Source organism: Lampetra fluviatilis, chromosome 7, assembly GCF_964198595.1.
Source record: "Lampetra fluviatilis chromosome 7, kcLamFluv1.1, whole genome shotgun sequence".
Lineage (NCBI taxonomy): Eukaryota > Metazoa > Chordata > Hyperoartia > Petromyzontiformes > Petromyzontidae > Lampetra > Lampetra fluviatilis.
In genome coordinates this window covers 7,747,737-7,773,588 of record NC_136281.1, presented here as the reverse complement: position 1 = coordinate 7,773,588, position 25,852 = coordinate 7,747,737, and the positions used below count along the sequence as shown (strand labels likewise).

At 41.1% G+C, this 25,852-nt stretch overlaps 1 protein-coding gene across 2 annotated transcripts in view; it reads left to right on the top strand.

The window, feature by feature from the left end:
• PLCB1 (phospholipase C beta 1) overlaps window positions 1-25,852 on the top strand; it is a 183,850-nt gene that overhangs the window by 8,409 nt on the left and 149,589 nt on the right. The window lies entirely within an intron of this gene.

The window sequence follows — 25,852 nt, the reverse complement described above, 5'->3', positions numbered from 1 at the left end:
TTGCCTTAAAATAAATAAATATTGGCCACATGTCAGGCATATTGCACGTGATCATATTTTTACGTAGCATTTTTGTATTGCACATAATCGTTTTTATTTTAAAACTTTTAGAAATAATTGTTTAATCTCACTATCAAGAAGGGCCATTTCCACAAACATTGCCGATTTTCTATATATACTTTAAGGCCACATGGTGTTATTGACGAATGTGTTGAGTTTTTGTTGATTGTGCTTGTGCACCACTGCCAATAAAGCATCCCCACATTATTTGTATATACATACATAATGTATTACTATAAAAAAAAATCAGTCGTTGATTGTGTAAAGTTGCACGTTAGTGGGATGAGTATTGGGACTCATCACTTGTGCTTCTCCGCGTTGCAAATGGGAGTGGTTTGTGGCAATTTCCAATTCAGCATTCGGCATTGACATTACGCGTGCAGAAAGTAGCTACCTTTCGATTTAAAGCTTTCGTGACTAGCTTAAAGAATGTTAAAGAAAGAACCAAGAAGAAAAATAGCTACCGTTTCATGGCAAACAAGGTTAAGGCAATTCTCTCCATGTCGAGATGGTCACCTGTCATGTGAAGGTAATGTATACGCTGCACATCTTTTGTACGCAATATTAAATGTCTTGAGATAAAATTATATGCGGCAATATTAATATAACCCATTTAATCTGTCAAGAGAAATGTGCATAATGAATATATTTCTGTCTGTTTAAATGAAATGGAGGAAGGTCATGGCAGTTATGACTTCCCACTCAAATAACGTTGTATAATCCTTCACCTGGCAATGTATTGATGAAGGGCTGAACATTACTTTTATTACTATGCTTATATGGCATACAGTGTAAAGAAATGGAAATGATTATCATAATTTATAATGTCAGCAATGATAAATGTTGTCATGCATTTCAGCAATACCAAGTATCACAGACCTTACCCGCTCAAATTATAAAACAATGTATTCCACCATCTTTTCCCACATTATCGTAAAATAAGATAAGTCATAAACAATAATGACCACCATTGAAAGGTGCAATTATATAAAATGACCCTTGAACATCATGATTTTCATCGGGAAAATAATATTGCCATGATTCCTATCAAGACAGCATTAGGCCAATCTACGAAAATATAGATCTATCATTTTTACTTGTTATTGTTGTCTTTTTAGAAAAAATGTAAAAATGTTGGTATGTGAATATTTGTTGTACTTATGTTTGCATTTTAAAAATATTCTCTGTACATTACAAATTGTGCTGTATCATGTAGTTTATAGATTTAGACGTTTCGGACACTTTACCTTCATTGGCATGGTATTAGAAAACTAAATTAACTTGGATTATCAATTATAACAGGGCCATTGATACATCTGCTTATTTAATATTATGTTGCAATTTAATCTATCAACCTGGGAAGGAGTAGTGGGTCTGGTAGTTAGCACACGATGCGCTACACTCGCGTTAATTGCCCAGCCATGGCTAACATCACATATTCTCAGTGATTGTTTTAATTGAAGAGTAATAGTTATCTCTAAAAGCAATGTAAATTACACTATTTACAAGGTGAAGTATTTGGTGATGCTGCATTGATAGTGGTGCAAAAGCACAAACAACAAAAAACTCAACACATTTGTCAATAAAAGTGTGCCCTTTAAAGGGAAAATGATACAATATGCACTTCAGGCAATTGTCCTTCTTCATAGCGCATGTGCTATGAAGATTTAGTTTTTTATGATTTATATTTGGGATAAGATTGCAATTTAAACATTTTGGATTTAACATTTTTTAGGACCATTGCAGATATAATGAGGGTTTTGGATCGTATACATTACGTGATAATTTAACGCGTCTTCATGATAACACTGGTGACGTCACCCGATTCCATGTGACACTAATTTGACAGGAACAAAACAAATGTGATGTAATATGTGGCGTCATTCCCTGTGATGTCATACATTCTGATGAAATCAAAACAAAGAAAACATTTTATCATACAACATTTCTGGATCGAGGCCAGATTTTCTGATATATATATTTTTTGGATTCATCTGAAAATCAGGAACATCCCTAGTACATGCCTAAACATTGGCGATGGTGCACAATCGTATAGAACGAAAACTATAACTAATACATGCCGTTATTTATTTTTTTAAACCTCGGTTTAAACAAAAATATATCCAGAGTGCCTCAAAAATTACATTTCTAAAACAACATCTTGTATGATTCTCTGTGAACAAATGAGAAAACCCAGACTATCCCCTGAGGTTTTATTTTAACAGACAGTAGTTGCCAGGGGCCAGTTCTGGGTTGTAAGGTGCAAGGCTGAGATGTTTTAACCCCACAGTCAAAGATTGCAGCCTGTAAACCGTGAGCAATGTGAGTGGAAGCATTGTTATGCAAGATAAAAAAACACCCATCAACATTTCGATTTAAAGCTTTCGTGACTGCAGGGATTCATCTTCTTGTTGGTTCTTTCGGTAAAGTCACGTAGAAGGGAAATAATAAAATAATAAAAATAAAACATAATAAAATAATTCTCACGACGTTTCGGCCACAACGCAAGCAGTCATCCTCAGGTGGAGAACAGGTCTGTCGGAAAGACAGCGTCTGAATGTTTTCCCGACAGACCTGTTCTTCACCTGAGGACGGCTGCTTGCGTTGTGGCCGAAACGTCGTGAGAATTATTTTATTATGTTTTTTTTTATATATTATTATTTCCCTTCTACGTGACTTTACCGAAAGAACCAAGAAGACCCATCAACATTGTTTGCATTTTTTTATCGTCCACATTGTACATCAGTTTGTACAGTATACACACATGGTGCATGTGTGCATCTGTACGCTAAAGATTAATGTGACGACGACACACCCTTAATTTGCTTCCTGACAGTGTCAATAGTGAGCTGGGGGTAAAAAGTTTTTAAGGAAAGGTTCAGTCCCGGAAATTACTTGCTCGTGCCACTGCTGGTGGAAGTGACTCCACTAGAGGAAGCTCACAATAGCCTCTCGAGATGGTATTTTGGCCTAGTCTTTCACACTGGCCAAACATATTGCAAAAGCTGGGAGTGCCCACACTTTAGCCCCCAAGACAAAGATACCCCATATTGCCTTAGAGATGTTTTTTTTGACACATGCTGTTAGCTACCGCCTATGACGACTGGCACCTGGCACCGCACACAAGGGACGTGGGTGGCCTGAACCATGCCCGGCCGCCTTTGTTTCCCCAGTGGCGATGTTCACCAGGTACTCATTTGAGACTGAGTCGACCTAGGGGAGGCCCAGGACTGGTTCAAATAATCGTCACTGGTTCGTTGCCCAATGCGCTAACCACTACTCTACTGCCCACCCCCACACACATGCTGCCTATCAACAAACTGTTGTTTACCCATTAATACTGCTGGGTGAACAGAGGCCGGGGTGGGACGGAGGGGAGGGGTGATTTAAGAAACTTGTACCATTGTTTCAACTACTGCGACCTCTGGAAGAGGTCAGAGTACTGGCACTTTATCCAACCACACGCGATCTGCCAATCGATTAATTGTGGTTTGCCCATTTATACTGCCGGGTGGACATTACTTCAACTGCCTCGCCGGTAGATTGAACCAGCGACCACTGCATTACAAGTGCAGTGTGCGGACCATTACACCCAGCGTTCTGAATGCGAGGGGCTTTGGTCACGAATCCTATTATCCGGGGAGATTGTTTGTGTCGTCTAGGCGCCTGTCTGTGGATAAACACAGAAAATATTATGATTTCGCTCCTGCTTCTGGGTTTTACTCCTCTTAACCACAGAAAACAGCAGATAACAAGATGAATTTGTTGCTGCCAGGAGATCACTTCTACTGACTCATTATCATCGGATAACTGTGGATGATTGGAATATTTTTTCACCACTTCTCGATTACGGTACTGCTCTTATCTGCAGATGAGTCCAGAATATCAGGGTCATACATTAAATGTGCAAATTGCATTTTCCGCAGAGAGTTTGAAGTGTATGGAGAAGAGTAGGTACTCGGCACATGGATACGATGTGTTTCACAATACAATATTGTGATAATGAGTGTGTGTTTGTTTATTCTGCCTCGGCATATAAATCACTTTAAACTTGCGACACGTATTAGGCTTGGTGAAAAAGCCCACTAATTTATTACAATAATACAATAATCACATGAAACTATTTCAATGTATCGAGAACCTGTTTTAAAAATTAGTTGTTCTCCGCCAACTTTAATTGCAGGATTTAATTCAATTAAATATTGACTCATGATTAATTCAATGTTTTCGCTTTAATGCGGCTGTTTTTGTTGTGATTTATATTTGGTTATGTTTTCATCTGATTTATAATTTATTCATTGTTGTACTTTAGTTTGTGTTACTGCTTTTTTTATTTTGGTGACCGAGGTCGATTTTTCTACGTTAGACTCCTGGTCTCTGTGTTCACAAAATAAACTTGAAATAATTTAACTGAATGACCATATTGTTCGTATTTTCACATTGCTTTTTATTTCTCACTACTGAAAATGAACATACAGAAATGTATTCATTTCATTGAGACACTCTTTGTCATTAATGTTTTCATTGTGCAGAACATGAACATTGGCCCTGCCATTGATTGTCAGGAAGTTCCCACTTACAATGGTGAATACAGAGATCATTAATCTAGTGTGTCACAACACTGGAAACTCAGTTGTTATTTCCCTAACCGCAGTTGCCATACGGAGCGAGGAAATAAGTTAAATTGCAGGTGGCTAGTTGGAGTTTTAATTTGTGTTGGTATCGCTGATATACTTTTTTCTTCTGATTTAATTTTTCTGTACAAGTGTTTTGATACACTGCAAATCGCACTTCTTAAAAATGGACATTGATTGATAGTTACATCGCAGGATCATGAGAGGTGTGGCCAGCTTGTAAGAGGCCTTACACCAGCACTGGATTGAATATTTGTAATGATGGTGATCATGATGAAGTTTCATATATTCTCTCTCTTTGATAAAAGTGCAATGTTATTGATATTCACGTAGACTTCTAGTTGGAGGGGAGTGGTGGCACACCGCTTAGCACATTGCGATATGAACCCAGCTACCAACATCGATATTAAAAAAAAAATGTGATTTTAAATGAGTTTTGCACGCGATATAATTTTCTCTTTTTACGTGTGATCTATTCGTGTTATGTACATTGTTGTTTGGTCCACTACAATGGCATTTATGAACGGAATTAAGCAGGGGATGAGGAAAGGACTAAATATATATTTATATTCTAATTGGTACATACTTTATAAAACATTGTATTATAACATGTTTTCATAAGCCATTATGAAAACGGTGCAATATTGCCGCTTCCATTAACTTAAAAAACAATGAGAGTTAATCGGTGAATTGTTCTTGTCAATGTTAATATTACAATGCAAGGAAATGTACAAGTTGCAAATGGTTCAGTACTGTGCAGTATCATATCGTGATCCAAGCATGGTCAATCCACTGCTGGATGAAGCCCTCATGCTACCGCCAACCCTCATGATCCCACGATGCAAAAATCTATGCAGCACGTGACTTGATTTTATTGCTCCATCTCCTCAATGGACTTCCTCTCAGACACGTTCCAGTCCTTGGCTGCCGTTATTTATAGCCAATTATTAAATAAATTTCCAAATCCATATTGGTTTTATAATTTCTCAGTCTATCAGGCCAGGTAGAGAAAAATCGGAAGAATGGCTTTAACAATAACTGTAATACGTTACCTGCAAATTGATTATCCTTCCTCGCATGAAGGTGTCTTTGCAAACTGAACACCATTGTTTTGCAATGTTTTTGAAAATCCACAATGAACATATAATTTCTACAAGCAAAAATATGCGGATTAAAACATATTTTAAAATATATATATTCCTTTTAATGCCAAAGTGTTATTGCCAAACGTGTTATTTTGTTATTTGCGTTGGTGGGCAACTGCTAACATATCAGGATCACCAAACAATTTGTTTAAGGTTATCTCTAAACACTGCCCAGCTCATATGTGCACAATGTTGTTACTACCCGAGGCTACCTCTTATGTCAAGTTACATCCCACTCTGGATATTGTATGGAGTAATTACATTATTTCACAGTGTGGTGGTGATAAACGCTTACCACGCATACTGGCGGTTTCAAGCGTGAGTGATGCACTTATTTTACTGTTATCTTTCTTCCCTTTGGATCAAATGAACAGGATAGTTTCTCGAAGAGCCATTGTGTTTTCAAGCCTTTATCAAAGAGTGAAAACTGTCTAACTTCGTGATTCTCCGCATTGTAGGCGAGGAAGAGTGAGGTCCCCTTTATATTCTCGTCTGTAGCTTGGCTCTTATTTTACATGACAACGCTGCGATTTCTCCACACTACTGTATATGACTACATCAATATAATTCCTTTACTTGCAACGTAACATGTTTTTGAATGGTATACGTCGGCTTTCACGACCAATTTTGTGATCCATAATTGTGTGTTTTTTTTATTTGAGTTAGATCATCGCGTCAGTGTATAATGTCCGTTTTTGTTTTAACTTAGCCTCAACCATCCGACAGAGCCAAGCAAATTAAGTTATCACGTGATGGACACACACCAATTGATTCGGTTTATCACCATAATCGGAGGAATGTTGAAGAACGAGAAACGCCTGACTTGATTAGCTCTGTATGGTGGTGAAGATATATAGTCACAAATGGTGTCACACCTGCACGACATAACCCAAAAGAAACCAGTTAGAAATAATGATGTTTCCTCAAGACATATTCACATGGGGTGCCACGGTGACGAGGTGCTAACTACCTCGCCTGGTATGCAGGCGGTCATCGATTCGATCCCGACCGTCAAACGCCTGTATATTTGGAGTTTGCATGTACTCCCCGTGGTCGTGTGGATTTTTCTCAAGGTTCTCTGTTTTTTCCCTCCACATTTCAGGAGCAATTATTCATTTAGATTATTTGGCTGCCGTCAATTAAAGACGTGATGAGATGCCACTTCGTTAAGCTATTATTCATGGCTTGGTCGCTTCTGAAAAAGAGCTATGGACCTTGCCTGGTAAAATAAAAACATAGTTTAGTTGATACATGCAGGTAATTATTGTAAAATCATGAAAGATACAACTCTGAAATAACAGAATATTGGAATAATTAGTGCAGTATTGAAGTAGCTGGGATTCGTAGACATTTGTATAACCAAGGGCCCATTCGTACAGGCAGGTGTAAGTTTAAGAGTTCAAATCCTAGTTGGGGGTTGGCTCAACCCAGACATGTCCAGGGTTGATGAAACGAGTACCACTTTTGCAGGGAAGGCAACAGTCGTTGTCCTACGAATACACTGGTCCCTGCCATCGGAATGTGAAATTTCTACCACTAATCAGGGCTGTGGACAGGCGCACTGTCTTCAATGCTCATTTGAGCAAGACGTTACTTAGACTTGTTTTTTTACGGCCATTTGAACCAGTGGCCCAATTCACATACATATGACTTTAACGTTTTTGTAAAATTCTGTCAAAATCCAGAAAGTCTGCAAACGTGATTGCACGAAACGAATTTAACTAATTATTTGCCTCAATTCACCAAGCAAAATGGCTGGAGCTTCATTCCTCAAAAAACCTAAAAACGTCAGCCAATCAACAGCTGGAGGAGTTTCGATAGAAATTTCGGCCTCGCAATGAAGACATCGCACACCCATGCACCACGCTGACCAAACCGCGATCTGTCCATCACGCACAAACAAAACAAAGACAATGATCCCCCTGTATAGCCTTCACGGACTTTTGGGGCAAGTGCTGTTAGCACGCACCTATGAAGGCCGGTCCGGCACACGAGGGGGGTAAGTAGTCAACATCACGCCTGGCCGCCTATGTCTCTCAGCGCTGATGTCTACAGATCGCACCAGGTACTCGTTTGAGGCTGAGTCGACCTAGGGGAGGCCCAGTACCGATTCTGGTGGTGGCCGTGAGCAGGAATCGAACCCGTGCGGCCGGTTTCGTAGTGCAGCGCGCTCACCGCTACGCCACAGCTCCCCATCACACGCGAACACGCACACACTCTCTCTACAATTAACGCTGCAATTCCACACCTTGGTGTCGAGCAGAATAACAACAACAGGCACCATTCGCCACTAAGTGGTGGTGACATAACCACAGCGCCTGTGCCAGGCCCGGTACACTCAAAGAGTGGAGCAACACACACGCGCGCGAGTGATTCATAATTGGGCTTTATTTTTTGGTTCACATCGTGTACATATGATGTCAGTTCGAAGTACAGCCCTCTGCCACCCGATAAAGCCTAGCAAATCAAGTTGTCACCTGGGCAAATGCGGCGATTGATTTTGGGGTTTCAGCAAATCGGAATTTTGATAAGGAAAGCGAAATTTTTTACAATTTTGTACGACGTTTCTTTGAACATTACAACCGGCTTCGCTAAAGTTTTGTGCCGCTCTGCAAAAGCTGCCAAATCCTGGCATAAATCCAAACATGACCGAGCGCTCCTTTTAACAATAATGCTGACGGCAATAGATAATGACGTTATATGACGATGAAAACAATTCGAACACGATCGTGGTTATAATCCAGTAATGATAATGTTTGTGGTGCTGCTGTTGCAGCTGATGATGATCCACCAACCGTTGCCTCCAAAGCACTGGGTTACAGATGTGTGCACACCGTCTAGACCCGAAAACCTGTTCTATATTTAGTAATAGGTTTTTACCCTTTTAAACTGGTACAAAACTGACACCTTTATTCAAGGCATCATGTTTGCAATAACCACAACACAAGTAGTAAAAAAAGCAAACAAAAAGAAGCAACTATGATAATGATAATAATATGCACTGTCCTTGAAGTTGATTGGTCCACACCCGAGACGGCTTTCTTTAGAGCCTAGTCCCCATTGGTGTTGGACCAGATGACACCAGAAGGCGTACAACTCAAACACAGTGCAATATCTATATTCGTTTGGAAATTTTGAAACAAGTTGTCGACTGGAAGGCGACAGGCAGCCACGTGCATTTGTGCGGACGAGGGCAACCACGCATTCTCAGCACGCTTCCCGCAGCCACTCTTCCGGAACGTGATTGATCCGATTCTGCACGGTGAAGGAGATTTACCTCCATCACCGGCCATGCCCCCTTAACCCTGCCCTCTTTGGGCAAGCCACTCTACAATCGTGGCGTGAGTGGCGGTGGAATGGATGGATTTTCGTGCAGAATTAACTGCACGTCAATTGCAAACTCGTGGAATGGATCCGATTTTACGCCAAAACGGCTGCGACTTTGCCACGTAGTGGTCTTCGAATGATGGCCATTTGAAGACCACTACTGGAGTTTAGATTTTAATGGAGAGTTGTGTGCAAATTGGTACGCATCCTGTAATTTACATATAATACATAGTGTGGAATGCAGTATAACCTGCATATTGGCTTAAATGTACAAATGTGCATTCGTTGCCAACTTTTTGGCAACAAAAATGTGTTTATTTATAGATGCAGTGATACCAAAGCAAACAAAATACCCCCCAGAGGGGCTCTGTAGAACTCACGCGAGTGAGAGCTCTTCCGCCAGCAGAGGTGTGAGCAAGTCATTGAAAGACTGCACCTTTACTAAAGGGAGTTGGAATGCCAAAGTTGTGCCATTCTTAATGGTTACAAGGTACAATACTGCATTTACTATGGATCATTCCTTTACCTTTTCAACTAATTTAGGCCATAGAAGGGTTTAATATAACAAACCGTAAACGAACTACACGAAACATTTTCGCCGATGTCATGTCACTATTCAAAGTACATCGTGTTGAAGCCAATTCCTCACAGGGCTTTGCGATGACTCGCAGGAACCATTCATCCAGCAGTGGATGGGTCATGAATGATGATGGTAATGATGATTGTATTAAGATAGTGGTCTGGGCATGCAAAAGCCCTCGAGTAAACGACAACAAATTCATCGCAGTCGGGTGACCTGACTGTGACACCAAGCGTGGGCTGTGTGTTGAAAACGGCACAGCATCACATGTGCGGAATACTCAATGCTAACACTGCGCCACCATGAAAATATACGATGTAGATGAACGTCGTAAGAGGAAAGCAATTTTGCGTGGAGCGTGTCGCATACACCGTTTTGTTGCTCATGTTTCCAAAGGAAATAAATTACGGTTGTAAAAAATATACCATCCCCTTAATTAAGTGTAAAATGTAAACGCCGACTCAGCTCTGCTTGTTGCTCTATAAGCGTCTGAGCTGGAAAATACTGTATACAGACCATCGTGAAGTCGTTGCATTACCCTGTAGGTTAATTAGAAAATTACAGGAATAAATGTAACACACTATCAAGCAGCATTTTGCACTCTAAAGAAGGAATGAGCTCCTGAATTATACATTCGCACATTTCTTCACAGAAAGTTAAAAATGCGAAATAGCGATGATAGAAATGTTTACATTTTATGTTTGTTGAGATACGTCTTATACGTCGTAATGTTGACGTCAATATTATAGCCGAATTGAGTCCTGTCGTCTGCGTCGATGCTTTTGGATAGACATGGATAATAGAATAAATTTGATGTAACGTTTGGGTCACTCCCCTCTTATCCGCAAAAAAAGTTGTGTATAATAGGATTAAGTTCATGCTTCTGGGAGACCACTTCCAAATGACTTATCCACGGATAAGTGCAAGATAATAAGAAGATGTGGGTGAACTGTCTGTGAACCACGGGCAAACACGCATAATGATATTTTGAGCAGTTTGAGTGCAGATAATTGGAAAAGCGGATACTGTGAGGCTTGGATAACGAGTTCAACTGTACATTTAAGGTTGTAAAACAATGCAGTCAAAAAAGCCACAACTCAAGCGGCACCCTTTTATCAAACATTTAAATTCTTATATGAAAACGCATTTACAGACACTGTTAGAGTCACAGCTTAATTTCTCACTTGCTAATTTTCTGGTTGCTGATAGACCGGAGAAAGACATCTGACATTGCAGTGACAGGTGGTAGACTGAATGTGGTGTGCATAAATATATTCCGAGTTACCAACCCGGACAAACCCCTGCTGAAATAAATCCCTGGATACATCGGAGTGTCGTTCTTGTTCCACTCGCCCAAAACACTTTGTATTTTCAAAATGTTACTTGTACCGTAGCGATATAATCTTGTGCCAAAGTACATGTGCACTTACACATTTATTTATTGATTTGTGTGGCTGTTGTTTAAGAGTAAAACAATAAACATACACACTAACCGGCACTTCCCTTCTAAAATTAAACAAAAGCAACAATCCGTTTGCATCGTAATCTGTAGGCGTCGCAGCATGGGTTAACAACGCCCATTCCGAGAACTTAATGGTTCATTTCGTCTATTGGACAAACGTCTGTTTTGGCTTTTCATTCAAATTGCTTACACTGGAGAATCATGTCACAACAGCTCTTATCACTTGGGTTCTATTGAAAATATAGCCTAAAAAAACACATAAAAGGCTTTGCATAACTCTGAAAGTTATTGCTTTCAAAAGTCAAGCATGTTTGCCCTGGTGGGTTGGTGTTTCAGCTGTACGCAAATTAAAGTAGCATATTTTATTCATTTTTTTACATTACCAAGTTCTTTATTCTGAAGCTACCTTGAGTAATACTGTAACTGTTCGTATGCCAATGTAAGACTATTCATCTAGAAACAAAGTGCTGTCACCAACTATTATTCACTCCATCTCTCTAACCTCTTTCTGCGATGAATAAGGATCACTGCCCAAAACGTCGCCCATCACAGGACATGATATTCATATTCTTGGTTCTTTCGGTAAAGTCACGTAGATAGAAAATAAAAATGAAATTTAAAAGGAAATAAAAATAATAAATTGAAAATAATAAAAGCAACACAAGCGATCGTCATCAGGCGATCGAAACGTCGTAGGTTTTTTTTTATTATTTTCAATTTATTATCTTCATAAACATTTTTATTTTATTTTTATTTTCTATCTATGTGACTTTACCGAAAAAACCAAGAATATGAATTCCTGCAGTCACGAAAGTTTTAAGTCCGGACAGGATATATACTCTTTGGTTCTTTCAGTAAAGTCACGTAGGTAGAAAATAATAGATCACGACGTTTCGATCGCAACACAACGGATCGTCATCAGGTGAGACAATCACAGCAGGGAAGCTTCAAATCCAGGATATGTTAAGGTTGTGATGCGGCCCAGTGGTCGCGCGTCTACCGTCGTTGCAGAGATTCACGGTTTATAGCCAGTGGTCACCCTGATTACTGATTATAATAATGACTGCGAGTATAACGACCCAAGTGATACTACCTGCCATCTGTTTTACAGTGGACGTTAAAAATCGCATGACATTCGCAAGAGTAGGTCATTGTGTGCAGGCGTCACGGTCAAAATTTGCCGAATTAAAAATATACTCGTAAAATTACTCCATTGTGATTGTACAATAATCACCCCCCCCTACTGGCAGACGAATGCCCCAGGTTTCTCTTGCAGTTATCATTTGGGACAAGCTAAATAAACATGCATTTTTCCTCTGGTGCAGTCTTATTCATGTACGGGTTACGTTTTTTTTATTTTGGCTTGAATAATACTGTGTTGAATGCCACTTGTGATTGCCATTATTATAACATGGTATTTTTTTTAAGCTCAATACTGAGGTGATGAACTCTATCAGGTTGTAATCTGATGGTATATTTCACAGCATTCTATGAATGTAAACAGCGAAATGCAGCATCTTATTGTGCAACTTTAATCATAGCCGCCCAGAGGTTCCTGGAGTCTCGGGCAGATTGCCACATGGTGTCTCCTTATTCATTAGCGACACAACAACAGGCTTGTTGTGACGTCCGCTTTTGTTCGAGGCCAGGGGAAATTTTCCCCCTTTGCCCCTGCCTCTGGATGGCCCTGACATGAAATGTGATGGGCGTTTTGTTGATGCGTGCCATTCTTTTGTCTAATTATTTGACCACAATGCCTGGGAAACCAGAAACCTAGCATGGATTTCTAGATGGAGAGTCATAGCCCATGACCTCTAAGAGATACCGTCTAACTAATTTGACATGGGACGTCCAATTTGTCATGAACGTATGTTACCCAATAATAAACACACACTCACGCACTCAAATGTTGTATTTGACTTCTTTTAAACATTCATGAAACATAATATTTAGCCCTTTGTCAATTGAATGCTGAATACAGGTAGTATTCCGACATTGTGTTGGTCCTGGGAGTTGTTTGACTGTGCTTCATCACGCTAGTCAAAGATGGGTTGGTGAAGTCATGTTCCCAAGTTCATAGTGCAATGTTATCCCCATTGCACCTTGGCTACATTGCCAGCACTGCATAAATAAATGTACTCATGTGAGCGTATTGTAATGATATACACGTGTCTGAAGTATTTTCGCGCCCATGACTTGCAATAAAACGCCAAAAGCCCAATTCATGTCCAGGTGGATAAACACCCAAATTATCCCTGCCAATGTATAATTTTTCCCCACTTAAAGTAGGAAAGCAGTACGTTACATGAACAGAAATCAAACCCAATGTGTGTTAAGTCGATTTATCTACAATTAGTTTATTTTTTCCCACAAGCAAACAAATAGCTTAAAGCTGTGATTGCACGTTTGTTGTACGCTACACAATATTTAACTCGGAGTCTAGATTTGACTAACTCAGAATATTGGTGTTATTTACATGAAAACAAATCGTAGTCTAAATATGTGGCTAAATATTACAAATATTACTTGAGAAATTCCAATACAAATTTGTTGTAGTCATTAAAAAATGTATCTACTATCTGTAGTGGCACGAAAGTTTAGTTTTGTGCTGGAATTACAGTTCTTGTCCTGGAGTATTTTATATAACTAACCTAATAGCCATGACATCAGATAATACTATAAACTACCTTTATATTTCCTTAAACTTTAAATCTGAAATTACCAGTACACATCTGGAATTAATTTGTTGTAGGACTAAATTTTGACTTAAAGCTTTCGTGACTGCAGGAATTCATATTCTTGGGTCTTTCGGTAAAGTCACGTAGATAGGTTCAAAGAAAATAACAAAAAATAACAAAAAACGATGACGTTTCGATCGCAACACAAGCGGTCGTCTTCAGGAAAAGGGGGGTTAGCTTCAAAGGCAAACTGTTTAAAGAGGTTTAAAATGGGCGTAGCCCAAATATCAGCAGCCAATTATAATGTAAGTGGTGGGTAGCCAACCCGACGGTGGTTGGTTTTCCACCAATCAAAGGGCTGCCAGGTGAAAATTAGCATGTTAAAGAGAGATTAGCATGTTAATGGCAGATCGCAGCGCCGCAACCAAGGGATCGGCGCGCGAAGTGACTGTGAGAGTGCAAGGTTTGAAATGGGTGTTAAACACAACTAACATCAGAAGGTGGTAGGATGGGAACATCATAGCCAATTATGACTTAAACTGGTTGATAATGTCCTTCCAATGATTGCTCAGTTTGTACTGTACACTTTCCTATATGACCTTGGGTTGTGGTCAGTATTGATTTACAGAAACAGAATCGATCTGAGAAGACACTGGTATTTATCCTTCTGAATGTAATTATTTTGAAAAGGTCTTTGAGTTCATGCACTGGCTTATACTATTGAATGCAAACTTACTAATGTACATTACACGTGTGTTTGACGTACTATCATTGACGTAATATGCTCCATGGGCTCAAATAAGTTGATATGCACCAGAGCTTTGAAAATAATGACAGTGAGCTCTGAGAAAATGCTTTCCAGAATTTGAGTAACATTAATTTTGGGTTGATAATAAATTCTTTCACCATTCACTTAAGGTTACTCATCGCCTGATTGTTAATTTGACCATGGAGATTGTCATATTGACGAGATGAACACTGTGACGTGATTAATTGTACTATTATTATCATCCACATTTTCCAGTTTATACTGTATTACCTTATTGACATGAGGCACAAGTTTGGGGTATGTCTTACAATCCAGAGAACATTGTATTTCTGTAACATTCATATTTCAGTGGTGAGGAAAATTAATACCAATTGGTAATCGCCACATCATGGGAAGTTAGCAATGGATCCATCTACAGCAGTAGCAGAAGATACGGTCAATGTACTGATGGCCTCCCCACTTCCACAAATCTCCCAATCCTGCAGTGTAATCGCCCATCGAGCACAGGATCTGATATCATCGTTCCATCTCCCCTGTGAATGTCCTCTGGAATGCATTCCATTATTTGGCTGCCACTACCATCAACAATGGATACTCTACAGATAATACGGGCACCGCGGTGGTGAGATGTAAACTACCTTGCCTGGTATATAGGAGGTCGTGGGTTCGATCCCGACCCTCAACGCCTGTATATTTGGAGTATGCATGTTCTCCCCCATGGTCATGTGGATTTTTGTATGGGTCGTCCGGTTTTACCCTCCACATTTAGAAACATGCGTTTAGAGTATTGGGCTGCTATAAACTTCCACATGATAAGCCACTTCGTCGAGCTATCATTTGTGGCCAGGTTGCTTCTGAAAAAGAGCTAAATAGCTCGGTGGGCCTTACCTAGTAAAATAAAAAAATGTTTTCGTTAAATCGATTTAAATACTGGTCCCGCCATACAGAAGTAGAATTCATATGATAGTCTTAGGGCTACTGAAAGAGATCAGAATCCATTAATTATTTGGGCATTGGAAGATTGGTAAGTGATGTCTGCATTGGCATGCTAATCTCTGATTTTACATTAACAGATTAAATGTCTCACTAACACAGCCGCCGTTGCTCGTGTCCTCGAGGTGGCGGCGGCTCTGCGATCTTACATTGACATGCTAATCTCTTACATTGACATGCTAATCTCCAGAGGTGTGGACTCGAGTCATGTGACTTGGACTCGAGTCAGACTCGAGTCATGAATTTGATGACTTGCGACTCGACTTGGACTTGCATAACAATGACTTTGTCCCACCTATGAGATGTGGACTCGAGTCATGTGACTTGGACTCGAGTCAGACTCGAGTCATGAATTTGATGACTTGCGACTCGACTTGGACTTGCATAACAATGACTTTGTCCCACCTCTGCTAATCTCTGATCTTACATTGACATGCTAATCTCTCACAATACAATGGCCACCTCCGTGCCCTCATCGTGGAGGTAGCTCTCCGATCTTACATTCACATGCAAATTTCTCACTTTAACATCACTAGCTCCACCCACTTCGTTTATGACCCTTGGGCTACACCCATTTCAAACCTTTAAAACAGCCTGCTTCAGCAGCTTTCCCCCTATTTTTTTCTCCTGATGACGATTGCTTGTGTTGCGATTGAAACGTCGTGATATTTTTTTTATTTTTATACACTTTATTTTCATTTTTATTATTTTAGTTTTATCATTTTTTCTATCTACGTGACTTTACCGATTAACCCAAAGAATATGTCAATCTTTTATAATGATAACATCACATTAATGACTAGTAATTAACATGCTTAAATATTGTTGCTCTTAAAATTTAAAGTTTTAAATGGCATTACAATCTCACGTTATGAAATTGTAACAACAAATAACAGATGTAATAACGACGTCTGGGTGCGATGTACTTTGTTCAGTATTGTGTGAGGTACCAGTTCTGTAAAGTTGTGATATGTGTTTTGTTTGGGAGCTCTTCCCTTGAGTATCAATTGACAAGAATGGTTCTGGATGGTGGGACACCGGTGAGATTGACTTAAATCCCACGTGCACTGCTCTCTCACCCTCTAATTGGTATAATTAAGGCCATCACTCAATTGGAAGTGGTGGTGAATGTATTCTGAGCATTGTGCAACAGTAGAAAAACATAGCGACATGTCTACTGTACAGACGTACAACAGGACACATCGTATCCGTCACCTTATTCGTATCTGCGGAGCCTGCATGGTTCTTGAACACTCATATTAACCATTTCCATGGCCTGCCTGTAATACGCAATGTTTTTCACGTGTCACTTGAGTACATACTCGGAAAACATCGTGGAAAACAGGATCTGTGATGTTCGAACCTCACATCATCATGGATGAGAGAAGTTCTACCATGTAGGATTCAGCACAGTACAGTATCCTGTTTCAGGCAAGCAGTTACTCGACATGCATGGTCACAAATGACTGGGGTGGTTGCACAGCCTTTTTATTCATGAGCAAAAAAATACATGCTGTGTATTTCATTCATGTGGAAATTCATTTTTCAATAAATCGAATTTTACTGATGCCATATCCATGTAACAAAATAGCATAATCCTCAATGTGTTTATGTATGTATGCTGTGAACTTCTTTCGCACCATACGTAGCCAACCGTGATAATCGGAGCTTTACTATAATGAAATATTCTACCAAGTCATTTAGGTAAATGTCATAATTGAGTAAAAACTAATATTGTTAGCTATTGAACATTTTGTGGCATTTCATGGCTGGTCACCTGTTCAGTCTTGGTTCGTAATTTGAGGCGTCAGCATTTGCATGAAAGCGTAAAGGTAAAGGTGCAACCCTATAATGTCTTGCTGTTGCTCCTGCTAGCAGACGGGCCCTCATGAGTGAGAGCTCTCGTGAGCCCCTTCTAGAAAGTATTTGGCCTACTCTTCCCCACTGACCAGACATCTTGGTCGAGGTGGGATTGCCCACATTTGACCCGATAAGAGCATGCAGCGTGCCGATCACCTGTGATGAACCCATTTATACTGCTGGGTGAACAAGAGGCGAGTGGAGGGGATTTAATAAACTTTCCCGGTTGTTTCAACTGCTGGGAGATCGAACGAATTAAACTGGCCACTTGGATTGCAAGCACAGTGTGCCAACCATGACACCACGCTTAGCATCCCGATAAAACATTCCTAAAACATAGGCTCTAAAAGCCAGTCCTGTACTCAAGATGTTTGGCCACCTTGGAAGAGTAGGCCAAACACCCTCTGGAGGGTCCCTCTCGAGCTTCCTCTCATATAGGCGTATCCACTGGCTGTGGCATGAGCACACTATTGTATGGCTACGCAATTTTCCTTTTTTTTACTGTATTGAATCAGTTGAATGTTGACTGTTATGTAGTTGATGAATACAAATCACCATTTCAAACCGTGTGGTTTTTTTCAAAGCCTTTACGCAGTTAAAATCCCCTTTTCAACACAAGTGCAGTGCTGCACACGCGCTCATGCTCTGATGTACAGAGTGGCCTGTGATAGCATTGTAATTTAGCAAAATAGTTTCAATAATCGTGTAGCGTTTGTTGTTGTTGTTGTTGTTTTAACATAGTGATGAAAAAATCCATACCCTCTGGCCACCAAATTGGATGAGCAATCACTGCTTTCACGTGAATACAAATGACCCTACGGTTTACCAGAGAGCAAGAGACGTGAATAGTGACAGAACGGGACTGCACAGACCATTGACGTCATTAAATTAGGTGGCTTTATTTGTGAATGACATGAATTATGTCATCAATACCAGTAGCAGTGGAGGAAAAGAATGGATTTACCCGCATATTTACCGAGCCTCTCTTTGAATCGAAACGACAATAGCTTTTTGGAGGAATCTGAAAGAGAAGGGTTAGTATTCTGCAGACACACTCGCTCCGCTTTTACGTGTACAGTATAATAATGAACATTTTGCCATTACGTGCTGCACTAAAAGGGTACTGCGCACGTTTGCAGATGCTTCTGCGGGGGAAGAGTCTATTTTCTATAATAATGCATGCTTTTTTAGTGTGCCTGCTGCTTTTTAACCAATTGTTAATACTTCGCAAAGCTCACGGAGAGATTAAACCTTTATTTTTTTCCTGGTATCTCTCGTATACACGTTTATGCTCACGTTTGTTTGTTTTCAGTCGGTGCGTATTACTTGCTGTGGTCTAATGGATCAGAAACACGGATAATTCTTGACTTAAAGCTTTCGTGACTGCAGGAATTCTTATTCTTGGGTCTTTCGGTAAAGACACCTCGATGGGTTCAAAGAAAATAACAAAAAATAACAAAGACGACCGCTTGCGTTGCGATCGAAACGTCGTAGTTTTTTTTGTTATTTTTTGTTATTTTCTTTGAACCCATCTACGTGGCTTTACCGAAAGACCCAAGAATATGACCACGGATAATGTGAAAGAGAATTGAACAAAAATTGAAGAAAATATGAGTACATGAAGAAGTATCGAGCGATGGAAGCTGGGAATTGCACCGACAGACGAACGGGAAACGCACAGATCAGAGACCAAATGTTAATTGGCGATGAAGAAAAGCAAGTTGGCTTGGGCAGGACACATCGTGGCTAAAAGGGGCAATGTCTGATGGATGAGGCTGGTGACAGAATGGCAGCAAAAGCAGGGAAAACATGTCTTGAGAGGATGACTACGATGGAGACATGCCAATAAGATTAGCTCGCGTACAGGAGCAAGATGGACAGTGGCATCGTGGGAGTGTGAGGGATGGTGATGACTTAGAGAAGTCTTTATCCAGCAGTAGATAGGCCATGGCTGCTGGTGCTGATGATTATATTTCAAGCAACCTTTGTTGCAGTACTGTAGTTTGAAATCCTTCATATTCTTGTTTTCGTACCACTGTAACAGCATGCATAATGTAACTTTGTAAGTATGTATGTTGAACTTCTTTCTCACCGTACATAGCCAACCATGCTAATTGCGATTGCAGTTCGGTAGAACAAAGAAGTATCCATTCTGTTATGGAACATACCTGTCACCAGATAAGTAAACTCTTGAGTGAAATAAAATTCCTTTGCTAAAAATTCATTGCTAATCCCATATTCTAAGAATACATTTTTCCTTGTGGGATGCCTTTGGTCTCTAATTATATTCTACCAGGTTCAAAGCGTTTTTCCAAGATGATGCATTTTTGTTCATAGATTGCATTGAGCAATTCACACAGTTTTCCCGTGCAGCAGAAGTGTTATTTTTACATCACCATAATGATTTAGAAATCCAGTACTATGTTACTTGATGATGATGACGATGCTGATATGCAGTATTTACTTTTTTTAAGGAAAAACAAATCCGACATCTTTATATATCATCATCATCATTAGCCATTGTCAATGAATGAAGGCCTCCCCAACCCACCACCTTTCACGATCCTACGATGTAATAATCCAACTATAACCTGCACACGAGCAGATTTCATTGCTCCATCTCCCAACTGATTCGTTCCATTATTTGACTGCCACGCCTGTTAACAATGGTTAATTTGATGATTGACATTTTTTTGATCTCTCAGTTGTTTAGCAAGAGTACTTACATGCAAAAACAATGTCTTCATCAAAATCAAGATACACTAAATATGAGCTTGGGTAAACAATGAGCTTTTAATGATTTATATGTGCTGATCTCTCAGTGATTTGCTTATTGAAAATGTGGAAAAAGATACGGTATTATAGACCAAAAAATATCCATAATATACAATCACAAAGCAAACATTGTGTGTCATTGCCGAGTACATTATATGACTGGGCAATGCAATGATTGATTCTCATTCTAATACATACTTGTGCACATCTGTGAATATTTTTTTTTAATCTTGCGCAACAAATACGTTACAAAATGTGAAATTAAATTTAGTATGTATCTTTCACACCGTACGTAGCCAACTGTGCTAATCAGAGGTGTGAAATGATTCCCTGATTGCATGTGCATCCATATGCTGCTTTGTGCTAGGATTGCTTTTTTTCATCGTCAACAGTTACAACAATAAACACACATCAGTGTTTTAATCAAGCATTCTTATTTCAGTGGTTATGGGTGCTGTGTCAAATTATTTCCATGCATTTAGGGCGAATCCGATTTTAACTGGGGACAAATGTTTGGAGTAGGTTACATGTTAAGACGTTATGGAAAGACCGTGAGAGGTCGCTTAGTATATAAACTATGTTGCAATTTTGACAAATTAAAGAAAGTTAATGTAGTTATGTAAAGAACAGCTTGCACAAGCTTCTGCCCCCCCCCAACACACATATCCTCCCAATCTCCACCTCCTCCCCCACTTCTCCCTTACCACCTCCCCACCAGTATATAACAGCCTATAAATGAAACGTGCAAATAAAACAATATGAAGCAAAATCTTGGTGCATGCTCGTTTCAAATTATTTAAATGATAAATAAAGCTTCGAGGGTTATTTTGCATGTTTTTACCATAACCAAGCAAATGTGAAATGGAATTGAGAGTCAAATGACTTATCATCAAAGTCATTCTCTATCCACTGCTGGAAGGCCTTCCAATGTCCATCTCTCAAGTGTCTTGCAAGTGATCAGGAACGGAACTCACACTGACAAATCAAATGTAACAATCGTGCACGTTGGGAATTTCGCTGCGAGACAGAAAGCGGAACAACATAGATGAGCACAAGTGCGAGTATAGCATATAAGTACAGTACGACAACGGATCCTTCAGCTGACCACCTTGCACCGCTGCAGCTGCCCATGCCAACCTGCTATGCGTGTGGTCACAACTGCCCCAGCAACATCCAGGTTCAAACCTGATTATCTTCTAGGATTTGATTAGATCAGGTACATTCTGGATTATTTGGGCATAGCTGCTGCTGATGAAGGATCAGCTGAGAGTAGCCTTTAATCAGATTGACGTGAACACCAACCGACCAGCGAATGCGATTTGGGAAGATCTCGCCGGCCAACTGTGCACAGCAGCAATGGAAGCACTGGGGCAAACTAAGCCGGGAAAACACTTCATTGACAAGCAAATATGGTGGTGGAACGAAGAAGTTCAGCTAGCAGTGAAAGAGAAGAAGCTAGCTTTCAAGAAGTGGCGCCAAACGCTCGCAGATCTGGATTACCAACAATACAGAAACTGCAAATCGGCAGCGAAGCGAGTAGTTGCAGCGGTGAAATTAGCTCAATACGACCAACTGTATGTCGAACTGGACACCCCAGAAGGTGCCTATAAGATCTATCGACTGGCAGAGGCACGCCATCGTTCGACTCAGGATATTGGTCAGGTCAAATGCATAAAGGATGAGAATCACAGCGCTCTCAGAGACCCGCCCGCCATCCTTCAACGCTGGAGCGACTACTTCTCTGGAATCTGCAACCAGGAATTTCCCCACCCACCGATTATTAGCGCTGAACACGTCCTCGGTCCGGTTTCACCTATCACCATCACCGAAGTGGAACAAGCTATCAGGAGAATGAAGAATGGGAAAGCGACTGGCCCGGACGATATCCCTGCTGAGGCCTGGAAGATCCTTGGCAGGCAGGGTGCTGCCCTCCTTACCCAGCTCTTCAACACCATCACGAGCACCAGTGAGGTCCCAGAAGCCTGGTCGACCAGCACGACGGTTCCAATTTGGAAGGGTAAAGGGGACGTGGCAGAATGCTCGAATTACAGGCCAATCCGGCTCCTGTGTCATGCGATGAAGATCTTTGAGCGAGTTTTGGACACGAGGATTAGAAACATCATCACCCTATCACCCAACCAATGCGGCTTCGTCAAAGGATGTGGCACTACGGACGCCATATTCGCGGCGAGGCTCCTGCTGGAGAGGCACAGAGAGAAGAACCAAGCTGTGCACGTGTCGTTCCTCGACCTTGAAAAGGCATTTGACAGGGTCCCCCACGACCTCATCTGGCACTCGCTTCGATCCCATGGAGTCCCTGAAACCTACGTGCATTGGGTGCAACTCCTATACAAGAACGTCACCAGTGCAGTCAGGTGTGCAGTGGGCATATCACCGCCATTTCCCATCAGCGTTGGAGTGCACCAAGGATCGGCCCTGTCACCACTCCTGTTTATCCTGTGCATGGACACGATCACTGCCGACCTGCACACGCCCCTTCCATGGTCAATTCTCTACGCGGATGACGTCCTCCTCTCAGATGAAGAGAGAGGAGAAGTGGAAAGACAAACGCGCCTGTGGAAGGAACGTTTGGACGAAAACGGGATGAGGTTCAACATCAAAAAGACGGAGTATATGGAGTGTGGCCCCCAAACCGACGGCACCATCAGTGTTGACGGAGAAGATCTGAAGAAAGTGACGGACTTTAAGTACCTGGGCTCCACCATCAGCTCAGATGGTAGCATCACGACTGATGTGAGGTCACGAGTCAATGCGGCGTGGATGAAATGGAGGCAAGTCACCGGAGTCCTCTGTGATCGGAAAATTCCGGATAGGCTGAAGGGAAAAATATACAAGACCATCGTCCGACCGGTGGCACTCTATGGATCCGAGTGCTGGCCAGCCACAACTGTACACGAACAAGCTCTCCACACCATGGAGATGAGGATGCTCAGATGGAGCCTCGGGCTCACTCGATGGGATCGTGTCAGGAACGAAGACGTTCGGAAGCGACTTGGTGTGGCCCCCATTGCGGACAAGATGCTTGAGGCAAGGCTTCGGTGGTACGGCCACGTGATGCGAAGTGAAGAGTCATCAGTGGCCAAGACTGCCTTGCGTATTGAGCCAGAGGGCCGCCGTCCACGCGGGCGTCCGAAGAAGCGATGGATGGACCGAATAAAGGAAGACATGAAGACGGTCAACGCATCCCCTGAAGATGCCCTGGACCGAGCCAAATGGAGAAGACAATGCCGAAAAGCGGACCCTGCGCCACAGCGGGAACAACGCTAGGAAGAAGAAGAGCTGCTGCTGATGATGATTTAACACATTCCTGCGGAGGGAGCTGGTAGGAACGTTGGGTTGCTCGGTCAATGGCCAGGGTCAACGGCGGCGTGGTGTATTCCGTAAATATGCCCGACTGTGAGGGCGGGCACAAGCCGGCGTGAGTAGGTTAAACGTTGAGTTTTATAAAGGCACCACGGGGTGACCAGCCCCTCCCCACCCAGCCCAACCCTCCCCACTCAGCCCCTCCCCACCCGCCCCTCCCCACCCAGCCCCTCCCCACCCTACCCAGCCAGCCCCTCCCCTCCCCACCCAGCCCCTCCCCACCCTCCCCAGCCAGCCCCTCCCCACCCTCCCCTCTCCACCCAGTCCGACCCCTCCCAGGTGGTTCCTACCAGTAAAAGTTTTTATCCTGTGAACACAATAGGCCCCTCATTATGGGAATGTGGAAATTTCACCTTGTTTGGAGCTGGCATTGGTGATGACAGTCACTCGATGCTTTTTATGTGAGCAAGAAAACACTGAGTGTTTTTTTTATGGGATTGATTGGCAAATTGTACGTGATTTAAGTAATATGAACAAACTGCCTTGTATTTGGTTTAACACGTGGTAGGCTTTTGTGACCAATATCATCCATAACACAGAATTGTTTGGGTTAGATCGCGTAAATATATGAATGTGTCGTTAAACCCGTCACCACCCGACACAGCCAACTAGTAAGGTTTGTCACGTAAACAAAACGTGCCAATTCGTTACTAGTACAGGTAGTCCCCGACTTACGATGGAGATGCGTTACGACGACCCCATCGTAAGTCGAAAATATCGTAAGTCGAAAATGGCCTAGCCTACCCAGGAGTCTTAAAGAATGGTGATAATTTAGCAAAACAGAGCAATTTACAGTACCGTACTGTATAAACTATATATTGTATGTATTTATTAATTACAATACCGTATTGCACAGTAAAATTTAAAGTAAAAAAACAAGATAAATTCTTAGCCTACCTATATGAACTGCAATTTCATAGAAAGCTTTTTCAGGAAACAATCCTATCTGCTATAAAAACGTTTAACATTCATTGAACGTATGTATCGTGATAACCAGAGGTGGGACAAAGTCATTGTTATGCAAGTCCAAGTCGAGTCGCAAGTCATCAAATTCATGACTCGAGTCTGACTCGAGTCCAAGTCACATGACTCGAGTCCATACCTCTGGTGATAACCCTAAAATGAAATCGCTAAAACTACGTATCATACATGTATTGAACGTATCGTAACGTATATTGTACTGTACCCACCAATATTCGCACTAACACTGAGACAACTTAACTCCGTCGACCGCTGGTGAGAGTGAGAGGCATCACCACACGAGGCGGGAGATGCGTACAGTACATCCCGGCAGCGTCCCAACGTACAATATCGTACCTCGTACGCTGCTGCGTTTGCCTGCCGCGCGAAATGTAAAATATTTTACAATTTTGTCATATCGCTATCGCCATCGTAAGATCAAAATATCCTAAGTCGGACCATCGTAAGTCGGGGACTACCTGTACAGCACACCGGTGTGTTGGAGAGCAAAGCCACAACATTTACAATCTGAGTACTGTTCGACGTTTCGCCAGATTAAACGCATTGTAATAACTTGTAATAAGTAATTACTGGTAATGAGTAATTTGAGAAAGACCTATGACTTATTAATTGAAAAATGAAAGTGGCTTCAGTCGCATTTCAGTTGCCACATGATTTGTCTTCAGAATTTAATTATTGGATTAGAACATTTAACATGTTCGGTAGCTTTATGCAGAAAATAAGCTACCTAAGACGATTGTGTCCATGTGGATTCACACTCAAACTTACTAACATGGTTACAAAAATACATAAAATATTATGTTAATCGTATTACATTTACATGTAAACATCTCTCATAACAGTCCGTTGAATGCCTTAATCAGTTTTCTTCTTACGTTCATTCTGCGTTAACCCAGATTTCTGCTGGTGTATAGTAGCACAGTCCTGGTGTAATAAAAAAATAAATTGTGTATTTTCATGCACAAGCATGTAGCGGCAATATTTAGATGCTTTACTTCACTCAATGTCAGCCACGTGTATAAAATATGACGATAGTCACACTAGTGTTTTTAACAATTGGAAACTCAAAAGGTGGGTAAAGTTATCTGCTAGCAAGACTGCTACGGAAACTATCCTTTATGTTGGAATGCTCATAAAAACATGTTTCTCACTTGAACTGTCACCCAAAGATCAATACATTGGCAACTGGAGTTGGAAAATATGA